This window comes from Dendrobates tinctorius, unplaced genomic scaffold, assembly GCF_039654945.1.
Source record: "Dendrobates tinctorius isolate UK_male_01 unplaced genomic scaffold, ASM3965494v1 ptg000151l, whole genome shotgun sequence".
Classification (NCBI taxonomy): Eukaryota; Metazoa; Chordata; class Amphibia; order Anura; family Dendrobatidae; genus Dendrobates; species Dendrobates tinctorius.
The window spans coordinates 24,341,699-24,354,450 of record NW_027361818.1 but is presented as its reverse complement, the minus strand read 5'-3'; the positions used below and the strand labels follow the sequence as shown (position 1 = coordinate 24,354,450).

General features: G+C 41.2%; 1 protein-coding gene across 1 annotated transcript in view; it reads left to right on the top strand.

Annotated features, from left to right (window-relative positions):
• The window catches only part of LOC141050085 (olfactory receptor 1496-like), a 61,386-nt gene that overhangs the window by 474 nt on the left and 48,160 nt on the right, over positions 1-12,752 (top strand). The gene's annotated exons all lie outside the window — the stretch shown is intronic.

Below are 12,752 nucleotides of genomic sequence, written 5' to 3'. Positions count from 1 at the left end.
TTTTCCCAAAAGGATTGTAACCTTGGAAGAATGGTTTACACGTCACTGATTGCTTTCCTTTACGTGAAGAAGAATATGAAGAAGATTTGTTAAATGGAGTAAAAGTGAAATCAGTGAAGTAAATAACATTGCCCAGCCAAGCGGTGCTACATATTATACAAAAAAGGAGGGCGTGAATAACCCCAAAAATAAATATATTATAAAAATATAGTTATACTAGTAGATAAAGCTAGTAATTGTGGGGGGAGGCATTACACAACAGGAAGTTCAAGGCAAACACATCACAAAAAGGCTAAAAAATAGTGTTTTATTTAATTTACTCATTTATAGATAGCGCCATTAGTTCCACAGCGCTTTGCATACATTACCAGCACTGTTCCTGATGGGGCTCACAATTTAGATTTCCTATTAGTATGTCTTTGGAATGTGGGAGGAAACTGGAGAACCCAGAGGAACCCAAGCAAACACGGGGAGAACATACAAACTCATTGCGGATGTTGTGGGATTTGAACACAGGACCCCAGCAATGCAAGGCTGCAGTGCTAACCACTGAGCCACCATATTTTTGGTTTTTCTTTAAAGTTAGTCTATACATATATGTGAGACACAGCACAAATGTAAGGTAATTTCAATGAATTAGTAAGAATAAATAGTATAACAAATAAATACTAAATGCACTGCATGTATCACTTGGAAGACATGCCATAAAGACAGGAGAAGAACATGTGAATCAGGACTCCAGGACTCCGACATGTTTCATCCTTGGCTTTCTCAAGGAGTAAAGTAGCAATTGGGCAGTTAATGTGTTAGAAGTTTCACCATAGGGCCCTGTAGATATCACACCCCATCCAGTACAGCCAATTAGAGATGATTAATCTAACCATCATTAAGCTTGGGGGTCAACCAAGAAGCGCCGTTTTATGCCTTTACAGTGTAGGGATAGGGTGTCCGACAGCACAGGTCATTCACATGGGGACAGAAAAAAAGGCTTCATCTGATTGTGATGAATTAGCAGTGTTTGAGCACATTGAAGGTGGGAGTGACGGGTTCAGTCTGTGAATAATAACCCAATAGAATCATGCGATACATAGGGAAGTGCAGTAGCTGCATAGTCACTCAGTGTGATTATGAATTGTAGATACATTGCCACATAGCATGTTATGGTTGCAAAATGTATGAGCCATTTTTGTTAAAGGAGGAAATAGATTGAATTGTATTTAAAAATATAATAAAATATTAAAATAAAATTGAAAAAATAGCCAGAAGTTTCATTTATCAGTCACACTTAATGATTTTAGGAGCTACAACAACACTGTTGGCTGTTGTCTTAAAATCATTTCCCTAGTTGCTTAGAGTTAAGCAATATTTGCAAAATAGCAGAGAATAAAAAAAATCTATTAAAAAACTAGTAATTAAAAAATTTTTTACACTGTCACACAAGTTTTAATTTTTGCTTACCTGTTTCAATATTCCAGTTTTTCAATGGAATATTGTCCAACAACACTGAGGTCTGGTGCAGAATTTATTGGCAGTGTTTCTAGATTCTAGTATATATTCTGATGTATTCTTTTTTGGGAAAAGGGAATAAATTTGCTTTGACATAAATTTTACAACAAAATTATTACAGTAATTTGAGAGCAGGCAGTGGTAGCAGCCTTCTAAGCTAGAGCAAATCTGGAGGGGAAATTCAGACAGGGGAATAAGCGGTTATTTCCCACATAGAGGCATATATCATGCAAAAAAAGTGGACTTCATGGGAGACGACCAAGGGGGACACCATTGTTGAAAAAAAAAAATCCTGGCAGAAATTTTCCAAACTACATGTTGACAAGCCACAAAGCCTTTAGGGGACAGATGAGACAAAAATGGATCTTCTTGGCAAGATACATCAGCTCTATGTTTACAGACAGAAAAATGAAGCTTATCAAGAAAAGAACACTGTCCCTACTGTGAAACATGGAGGAGGCTCTGTTATGTTCTGGGGCTTCTTTGCTACATATAGCACATGGTGTCTAGAATCTGTGCAGGGTACAATGAAATATCAAGACTATCAAGGGATTCTAGAGACAAATGTGCTGCCCAGCGTCAGAAAGCTTGGTCTCATTTGCTGGTCATGGGTCTTGCAACAGGATAATGACTAGTGATGAGTGAGTATTCTCTTTACTCAAAATTTCCCAAGCATGCTCAGGTGATCTCCTAGTATTTGGATTTGCATGAGTTTGTTTCTGTCGCCATAGCTGAATGATTTGCGGGTGCTAGACAGGCTGAATACATCTGGGGATTTCCTAACAAACAGGCAATCACACATACAGTGTATTCAGGATGTCTAGCAGCCGCCAGTCATGCAGCTATGGTGACAGAAACAAAATCTCCGAGCACATCCAAATACTCAGAGATCACTCGAGCATGCTTGGGAAAATCTCGAGTAATAAAAATAATCGCTCATCACTAATAATGACCCAAAACACAGCTGAAAACACCCAAGAATGGCTAAGAGGAACACATTGGACTATTCTGAAGTGGCCTTCTATGAGCCCTGACCTAAATCCTATTGAGCATCTTTGGAAAGAGATAAAACATGCCATCTGGAAAAGGCAACCTTCAAACACGAGACACCTGGAACAGTTTGCACTTAAGGAGTGGCCAAAATACCTGCGAGAGGCGCAGAAGTCTCATAGACAGTTACAGGAATCGTTTGATTGCAGTGATTGCCTCAAAAGGTTGTGCAAGAAAATATTAAGTTAAGGAACCATCATTTCTGTCCAGGCCTATTTCAGGAGTTTATTTTTTAAAAAATTCTGTGGAAGCATGTATGAAAAGCAATGTCTGACTTTCATTTTCATAAATTTTTGATTTATTATTACTTTTGCCAGATTCAAGTTATTTCTGTCACTATTGTGGGTTTTTCTGTCATTAAACAAAGAGTACCAAAAATTTTGATCACGTGTGTATGTACAGAATGGGATGAATAAAACTAAGCAACAGCATGTGTGAAAAAGACTTGAGTATACTAACAGATCACAAGTTGCTCATGAGTCATCAGTGTGATGTAGCAGCAAAAAAGGCAAACACAGTCCTAGCATGTATTAAGAGAAATATAGTCTAGATCCAGTGAAGTAATTATTCCCCTCTACACCTTGGTCAGGCCTCATCTGGAATACTGTGTTCTGTTCTGGGCACTATATTTTAAAAAAGATATTGAATTGCTGGAGCAAGTTCAGAGAAGGGCTACAGGATGGTGAGCAGACTGCAAAGTATTGTCCTACGAGAAACCGTTACCCCCTTCAAGACGGAGCCCTTTTTTGTTTTTGCATTTCTGCTTTTCACTCCCTTTCTTCCCAGAGCCATAACTTTTCTATTTTTCAGCTAATATGGCCATGTGAGGGCTTGTTTTTTGCGGAACAAGTAGTACTTTTAAATGACACCATTGGTTTTACCATAATGAGTACTCAAAAATAGGAATAAAATTCCAAGTGGGGTGAAATTGCAAAAAAAGTGCAATTCCACAATGTTTTTGTTAAGAATCGGGTCTCCTCCTCTGCACAGGAGGAATCCTGAGCCTTGCCTTCTGCGGTCTAACATTCAGTCCCGACCGCACAGAGTCCTGCTCAGCAGAGGTGTCGATCCCGGCATCTTGCTCAAGCTATTGCTGTCGGGTTGGTTGCTGCTGCCATCCCTGGTTCAGCTATAGCAACCTGCACTAGCAAGCAGTGAGCAGCTCCTGGGACTAAGTCCCTCTTTCGGTCCACTGAGCATGCCCTTGGGACGACCTCTCATTGGAGGTCTGAAGTCACATGCTCAGGTCCTGTTGCTGCTCTCATTGGACCACAAGGAAGGTCCCAGAAGCCTGCAACGATAAAAGGTTTGCATGGAGGTCCGTCTATGCGCTAATATAAAATTATATTCGTATATGTGTGGATGTGTGTTTGTGTCTGGTGAATGACTCATTATGATCCCCTCCCTAGCGTTCTTGTATGAGTTGGGTGTTTGAGCTATTAGAATCATATTGTGCCATCCAGCACAAGGCACGATATTACAGAGCCTACTGCACCGCCCGTCAGAGTGACACCGTGCGCAAATTGTGCGCTTTCCTGACCCTAAGCTTAGGGTGACTAGTGACATCAACTGTTCTTCACTGTCCTATTAAGGGAATAGAAGAATACAGGATATCTATAAACAGAAAGATAGTGAGGAAACACTTAGCTAACCTAAATGAATTCAAGTCTCCAGGTCCAGATGAATTACACCCCAGAGTACTGAAGGAGATAGCAGAAGAACTTTTTGAACCCCTCTCCATAATCTTTGAAAATTCTTGGAGAACAGGAGAAGTCCCAGAAGACTGGAGAAGAGCAAATGTTTTCCTATCTTCAAAAAGGGGAAGAAGGTGGACCCAGGCAACTATAGGCCGGTGAGTCTGACTTCTATACTATGAAAGATCTTTGAACAAATTATTAAACAACATGTATGTCAGTACCTGGATAAGAATGAAGTGATTAAACAGAGTCAGCATGGGTTTGTAACTAATAAGTCATGTCAGACTAACTTAATTTCCTTCTATGACGGAATCACTGATTGGGTGGATCAAGGAAATGCTGTAGATATAGTATATCTTGACTTCAGCAAAGCATTTGACAAAGTCTCTCATACAATCCTTATTGAAAAAATGACTAAGCATGGAATGGACAAGGCAACTGTTAGGTGGATTCATAACTGGCTTAGTGATCGGAGCCAAAGAGTTGTCGTAAATCGCTGCACATCCAGTTGGAAGAATGTCTCAAGTGGGGTACCACAGGGCTCTGTCCTGGGCCCTGTATTGTTCAACATCTTTATCAATGATTTAGATGAAGGAATTGAGGGTAAACTGATTAAATTTGCTGATGACACAAAGCTAGGAGGGATAGCTAACACTAGAGAAGAGAGAGGATTCAAAAAGATATAAATAAACTGGAGAAGTGGGCAGCAACTAACAGAATGGTTTTTAACAGGGAAAAATGCAAAGTACTACATCTGGGCAATAAAAAGGAAAAAAGCATATACAGAATGGGAGGAATAGGGCTAAGTGACAGCACATGTGAAAAAGACTTGGGTATACTAATAGATCACAGACTGAATATGAGTCAACAGTGTGATGCAGCAGCAAAAAAGGCAAATGCAATTCTAGGATGTATTAACAGTAGCATAAAGTCTAGATCACGTGAAGTCATTATTGCCCTCTACTCTTCTTTGGTCAGACCTCATCTGGAATATTGTGTCCAGTTTTGGGCACCACATTTTAAAAAAGACATCAACAAACTGGAGCAAGTTCAGAAAAGAGCGACGAGAATGGTGACCGGTCTGCAAACCCTGTCTTATGAGGAAAGGTTGCAGGATTTGGGAATGTTTAGTTTGCAAAAGAGAAGACTGAGAGGAGACTTAATAGCTGTCTACAAATATCTAAAGGGCTGTCACATTGTAGAAGGATCAACTTTATTCTCATTTGCACAAGGAAAGACTAGAAGCAATGGGATGAAACTACAGGAGACACAGATTAGATATTAGAAAAAACTTTTTGACAGTTAGAGTGATCAATGAGTGGAACAGGCTGCCACGAGAAGTGGTGAGTTCTCCTTCAATGGAAGTCTTCAAACAGAGGCTGGACAGACATCTGACTGGGATGATTTAGCGAATCCTGCTTTGAGCAGGGGGTTGGACCAGATGGCCCAGGAGGTCCCTTTCAACTGTACGATTCTATGATTCTATGATTCTATTCTAGAAATATCAATTATATGTATGTTTGATTTTTTTATTGTTTTATTTTGGATGGGGTGAAAGGGGATGAGTTAAACTTTTATATTTTTAAAATATTTTTAAGCACAATTTTTTTTTTAACATTTGGCATGCTTCAACAGACTCCATGGGAGGCTAGAAGCTGCCATAACGTTATTGGCTCTGCTCCGTACAGGCGATGATCAGATCACATGTATGTAGCAGAATGACTCACTCACAGCAAGCTGGAAGTGACAACCATAGAGATCTCAGGAGATCTCTGGTTGTCATGCAAACCCATCGGTGACCCGCAATCACGTGATGAGGGTCACCGATGGGCGTATTTCCGGCCTCATGGCTGGAAGCGCGCATTAATTGCAGTCATATAGTCCAGAAAAAATGAAAAAAGTCTTTAATAAATAACGAATCAAGGAAAAGACACAGCAGGTATAGCAATGTGACAACAGAAACCAACATATATGCATAGAGCTGGCAAGACCACATAAGGATGTCAAGATACAGAGGATATATAATTATATCAGTAGTACCCCTATATAATAGGGCAAACTGGCTAAGATCATCAATAGCCCTATAGTTATCCTAAAGACTCATGATGCCATGAATAAACACACCGTAGGCGGATACAGGTAAGTCAACAGTGCCTGTATGTAACAAGGCAGATTTCCAGGGATCTAGGATAGGAGTACTAAACCTAAAAAAAACATTTTAGGGTTTAGAATCAAGGCCTCACGTGATCCCCAGCAAGGAGCCAGTGCTAACCTCTGACTCAGAAGATTACTGATGTAAGCAGTGCTACCTACTCTGTGAAGACACATTACAGCTAACCTGCAGACCTGCATGCTCAACGCTCTGTCTACCATGCCAATATTAGGGGTACAACAATTGAAAAAATGACAAGATGGACCAACTATTTTGATTCCAATTGTGTACACCAGCTAAACAACCAGGTTCCGTCATGCTTTACTGTGTCCTGTGTCCTGATCACATGAACGTCTGCTTTGGGATCACTTTCTTGTATATATTCCAGGGTAACGTCAGAGAGCCTGTTCAGTATGGCTGGTGGCCTTGCACACCCAAGTGGACCTAACATTCATCAAAATAAAACTAGTAGCTAATTCAACTTATTAAATCAACAATAGCATCTGCCTGCCTTTCGGTCTTCTACACTGCTCTGCTGCTATCAGTGCCAATGCCCGATGCTCAGCCAGGCATCCACTCCATCTATCATGACATCCATACTGCAGTATTGATGCTGCTAAGACTGCCAATGCTGGCCGTAATCTGCCACACATGTTGTTGCCCGCTCCAGTGTGCTAGTTCTCTATTGTGTGTCTTTTGCTGCTTCTACTGCACTGCACAGTCATGGAAGCCGCACATCTCTCGGCTGCTCTCTATGCTTTGTAGTGCCTCGAATGCCGTTGCTAATCCTATACATCTGCTTACCTTAGCTTTATCCACCAGGTCAATATGAATTCTGTTCGTATAGGAAGGCTGCACAGCAATTCGAAGGAATGCATTGCTCTCAGCACTGTGCAACGATGCCGAAAATATGTCTCTCATATTAATGGAACCTACACCTGTCACTGAAAACCCAATATTCATTACTTGCAATGTGGTTCCAAAGTGTCACACATATTTGCCATGTGACTTTGAAGTCAGGAATGTATCACCACTAGTGATGAGTGAGTATACTCATTGCTCGGGTTTTCCCGAGCATGCTCCGGTGGTCTCCGAGTATTTTGGCGTGCTCGGAGATTTAGTTTTCGTCATCTCAGCTGCATGATTTGCAACTTGTAGACAAGCTGAACACATGTGGGAATTCCCTAACAAACAGGCATTCCACATATTTTTTCAAGCTGTCTTCAAGTCGCAAATCGTTCAGCTGAGACGACAAACACTAAATCTCCGAGCATGCCAAAATACTCGGAGACCACCCGAGCATGCTCAGGAAAACCCGAGCAACAAGAAAACTCACTAATTATCACACCAGCCTAGTGATTACTATTCATACTGACCACTTGAAAGGAGGTAGCTACATCACATTGGGTTTTGCATAGCAAATGAGAGGAACAGAGCGTCAGCTCTTCTTTTCAATGACCTTGATTTACAATTCACAGCACAGTCATATTCATATGGTTGATATGAGGGTGACATTAGCCCCATCCTACTTCTCTTCTGCCACAGTACAGCTATGCCAGCCAAGCATCTCCTGCCTTCACACTGCGTTTTATTGTGCTAAATTGTACTGCTTCTGTCAGAGTCCCTGTCGGTGACCATAAACTACCACACATCTCACTACATGCTCCTTCTTTATTTTCTGTCATGCAGCTTCTGCCACTGCCACAGCTAAATCATACCAGTCATGTAACTCCTAGCTGCCTTTTGTGTTTTATAGTGTCAGACAGTGCTCTGCTGAAAAACATACTCACTTGGTGTATGCAAACCTGAAATAGCTAAAATAGCAGGGCTATTTTTTAAAGGATTAGTAGCAAGCCATTGCTTCTTCACTTTGAAATTATTTAGCTCATTCCTGCTATATAAAAAAAGATCAATTTTAATAAAAAAAAAACGTTTGCAAATGCATAATTATTTATGAATAGTATACCTGTGGAGGAACCCCAAAAAGGGATAATTATTTCACTCCTTGTTGAGTAGCCATTACTTCTCAATGTTCAAAACAATACTCCTGTTTTACCTCCCTTAATAAAGGGATAATTTTTGGATGGTTTATGAAAAACTACATTTTGCTTGATACACTCCAAACAGGGAACATTGTTTCAATTTCCATGTAAAAATACCATGGCTTCTTCTGTTTGGAACACCAGTGATTAAACACCAGCATGACAGGCATCTACACCTAAAAAAATGATAAATTATATAAAATGTTGAAGAAATTGAGTTCCCTAAAAAATTAAGAAACTGCAGTGTGTGGTTAGATAGGATTATGATTACCATTGCTTTCCATCTATTTACACATACCCAGATCAATTGACGTTAATTGGACATTAAACAGTATGTTTTGCATCACGAAGTTCAAAATGGGTTTACTACTCACCTAGGAGATGTCAGAATGTTGCACATTTTGTTTGGGGACAGTTAGAGCCTTTTTAGCATGGAGATTCACAGCAAGTTTATATTCCGCAAACCAGATTTATTTGGGAAATTCGGCTAAGTTGGCAAACTCAAATTTCAAACACTCTGATTATCTCTATTTTTGGGTCATTTTTAAAGAAGTCTTGTCTATGCATTGTTGTACTATTGATACTCACATTAGATATTTCTTTGTTTCTGAAATTCATTTTCACATTAATCTTTTTTTTTCTCTTCAGTACTCTGGGATAATTGATGATAATGCCAGAATGTAGCATGGCTTTCTTCCATAGCCTTTTAATCTGAAGAATAACCTGTGTCTTTTTATATATAAATTAAAGACATGGTCCCTGGTACATTAACTCCTGGGAGATATCTGATTTTGTTTTATGAGTCTCCAGTGTTTTGGCCAATAGAGAAATATAATTGTAAAGGTTTAAGTCACCAGAAATTTTTGAAAACATTTGAGATATTCCTTTTCTTTATGAGAATGTTTATTAATATAGTTAAGGCAATAAATACAGTGGGTATGGAAAGTATTCAGACCCCTTTAAGTTTGTCACTCTTTGTTTCATTGAAGCCATTTGGTAAATTCAAAAAAGTTTATTTTTTTCTCACTCTGCACCCCATCTTGACTGAAAAAAAGCAGAAATGTAGAAAAACTGAAATATCATATGGTCATAAGTATTCAGACCCTTTGCTCAGTATTGAGTAGACGCAGCTTTTGAGCTAGTACAGCCTAGAGTCTTCTTGGGAATGATGCAACAAGTTTTTCACCCCTGGATTTGGGGATCCTCTGCCATTCTTCCTTGCAGATCCTTTCCAGTTCCGTCAGGTTGGATGGTGAACGTTGGTGGACAGCCATTTTCATTTCTCTCCAGAGATGCTCAATAGGGTATAGGTCAGTGCTCTGGCTTGGCAAGTCAAGAATGGTCACAGAGTTGTTCTGAAGCCACTCCTTTGTTATTTTAGCTGTGTGCTTACGGTCATTGTCTTGTTGGAAGGTAAACCTTCAGCCAAGTCTGAGGTCCAGAGCACTCTGGAAGAGGTTTTCATCCAGAATATCTCTGTACTTGGCCACATTCATGATTCCTTCAATTGCAACCGGCTGTCCTGTCCCTGCAGCTGAAAAACGCCCCCATAGCATGATGCTGCCACCACCATGTTTCACTGTGGGGATTGTATTGGGCAGGTGATGAGCAGTGCCTGGTTTTCTCCACACATAGCACTTAGAATTATCACCAAAATGTTCTATCTTTGTCTCATCGGACAAGAGAATCTTATATATCATAGATTGGGAGCCCTTCATGTGTTTTTTAGCAAACGCTATGCAGACTTTCATAAGTCTGGCACTAAGGAGAGGCTTCACTTGGGCCAGACATAAAGGCCCGATTGGTGGAGGTCTGCAGTGATAGTTGACTTTGTGGCACTTTCTCCCATCTCCCCACTGCATCTGTGGAGCTCATCCACAGTTATCTTGGGGTTCTTCTTTGCCTCTCTCACTCCCATAATTACTCTGTTTGGTTGGACAGCCAGGTCTAGGAAAACTTCAGGTGGTCCTAATCTACCATTTAATGATTATGGAGGCCACTTTGCTCTTAGGAACCTTGAGTACTGCAGAAATTATTTCACAACCTTGGCCATATCTGTGCTGTGTCACAATTCTGTCTCTGAGGTCCTTGGCCAGTATCTTTGACCTCATGATTGTCATTTGGTCTGACATTCACTGTGAGCTGTGAGGTCTTATATAGACAGGTGTGCGCCTTTACAAATCAAGCCCTATCAGTGTAATTACACACAGCTGGACTCCAAAGAAGGAGTAGAACCATCTCAAGGAGGATCACAAGGAAATGGACAGCATGGGACTTAAATATGAGTGTCTGAGCAAAGGGTCTGAATACATTTGCAAAAAATTCTACATTTCTGTTTTTTTCAGTCAAGATGGGGTGCAGAGTGTACATTTAATGAGAAAAAAGGAACTTTTTTGAATTTACCAAATGGCTGCAATGAAACAAAGAGTGAAAAATTTAAAGAGGTCTGAATACTTTCCGTTCCCACTGTATATACTATATAACATTTTTAACCAAGTAATAAAGCAAGTTTAAAAGACATTTCTAATGAATTCAATCCCTTTTTACTTTTACATTTTCCCAGTGATCACAATGAGCCCTGCTTCAAAAATCCCCGTGATCAACTTTTTTAAAATGATAAACTTTTGACTGAGGAGATGCTGTAAGTACCTTGAATTGGCTGCTGCAAGAAAAATTTGCATAAAGTGTACATAAAGAAATCCTATTGTTAGACCCTGTTAACTGAGCTGATCTTTCTTACTTCCATCACTTAAAAACATAGTGGCTAGAAAGGAGATGTGTTGTTGTCTAGTGGCAGAGGTATCGACAAAAGTCACACAGTTAAGAAATGTGACGGAGTAGGGAAGGAGATGTGTGACAGTGTAAGGCTAGCCATAATAGCCCCAGCAACAGCAGTGCTACAGTAATTATGACACCATGGACAAAGAATATACACCTGGCTGTGTGTGAGTCATTGGCCCTGGCAGCAGCAGGACATTGAACACAATAGGCAGACAGGCAGATGCTATGCCCGATCTACTTATTGGCATAGGCCACAAATGAACGGTAGTCAGCTCACAGCTACACCTGATACATTGTAGGATATGAGGGTACATGTTTCCTTATATCTCAGGCCTCCTTTGTGCATTTCACCTCTGACAAGAAGACAACATTTCCTTCCTTATCCACTCGTTTAAGTGCAACATGATCAAACAATTTTAAATTCTGTAATGTACAATGCTGGAGTGGAGTAAGATCTGTCACAGGCAGTACAGAAGGCTTCCTCATGCCTGCTCTTTGCAGGCACTGAGGAAGTCCGCTCCCTGCAGGCCCCCGAAGGCCCCCATCGCTATCTTGGATTCGGGGGCATGCTGGGAAGGAGCCCCCCGCAGCAGCGCTGCACATTGCGCTGCTGTGGGGGGCTCAGGGAAGCACGGAGGGAGCCCCATCCGTGCCGATGCTTCCCTTTAACCCCCGGTACACCGCGATCATGTTTGATTACGGTGTGCAAGGGGTTAACGTGTCGGGGGCAGTCCATAACTGCCCCTGACACATTGTGCCAGGAGTCAGCTGTGATAATTAGCTGACACCCGGCCACGATCAGCGGCGCTCACCACGTGGGCCCCGCTGATCGCGCTAGACGTACTATCCCGTCCATGAGCATAGGGGCCCGGGTCCCATGGACGGGATAGTACGTCTGATGTCAGAAAGGGGTTAAAGTTTGATCAGTAACTGGCGGATGAGTGAGAGGTGTAGCTCTGGTGTTCTGAGAGCGCTGCTAAATTCAGGCAACGTAAAAGAAGACCCAACTTGGAGACCAAACATTTCCAAAAATTATGGGCAGGTACCACTAAAGAAAGTGTCATCAATTTCTATTTATTTATTTTTGTTGCTCACCTATATAGCCGCAATAATTCCACATCGATTGGCAGACATTAGTAGCACTGTTCCTATTGGGTCTCACAATCTATATTTCCTAGCAGTATGTCTTAGGTGTGTGGGAAGAAAAAGGAGTACTCAGAAGAAATCGTCACAAACATGGAGAGAACATACAAACTCTTTGCAGATGCTGTCCTTTGTTGGGTTGGTACCAGGACTCTAGCTGTTAGGCGTCAGGTTTCTGTGTCTGCTCTGCAGGAATCCAGAGCCTCACATTCTGCGGTCTCCTGCTGTCTATCTACTGCAGAGAAGATTACTTTGCAGCAGACCACTCCAGAGACTAAGTTCCTCTGTGCTCCTACTGGGCATGCTCATGAGATGATCTCCCGTTGGAGATCGGGAGTCATGTGCCCAGGTCCTGCTCCAGATCTCGTTGGCGCATCTCGG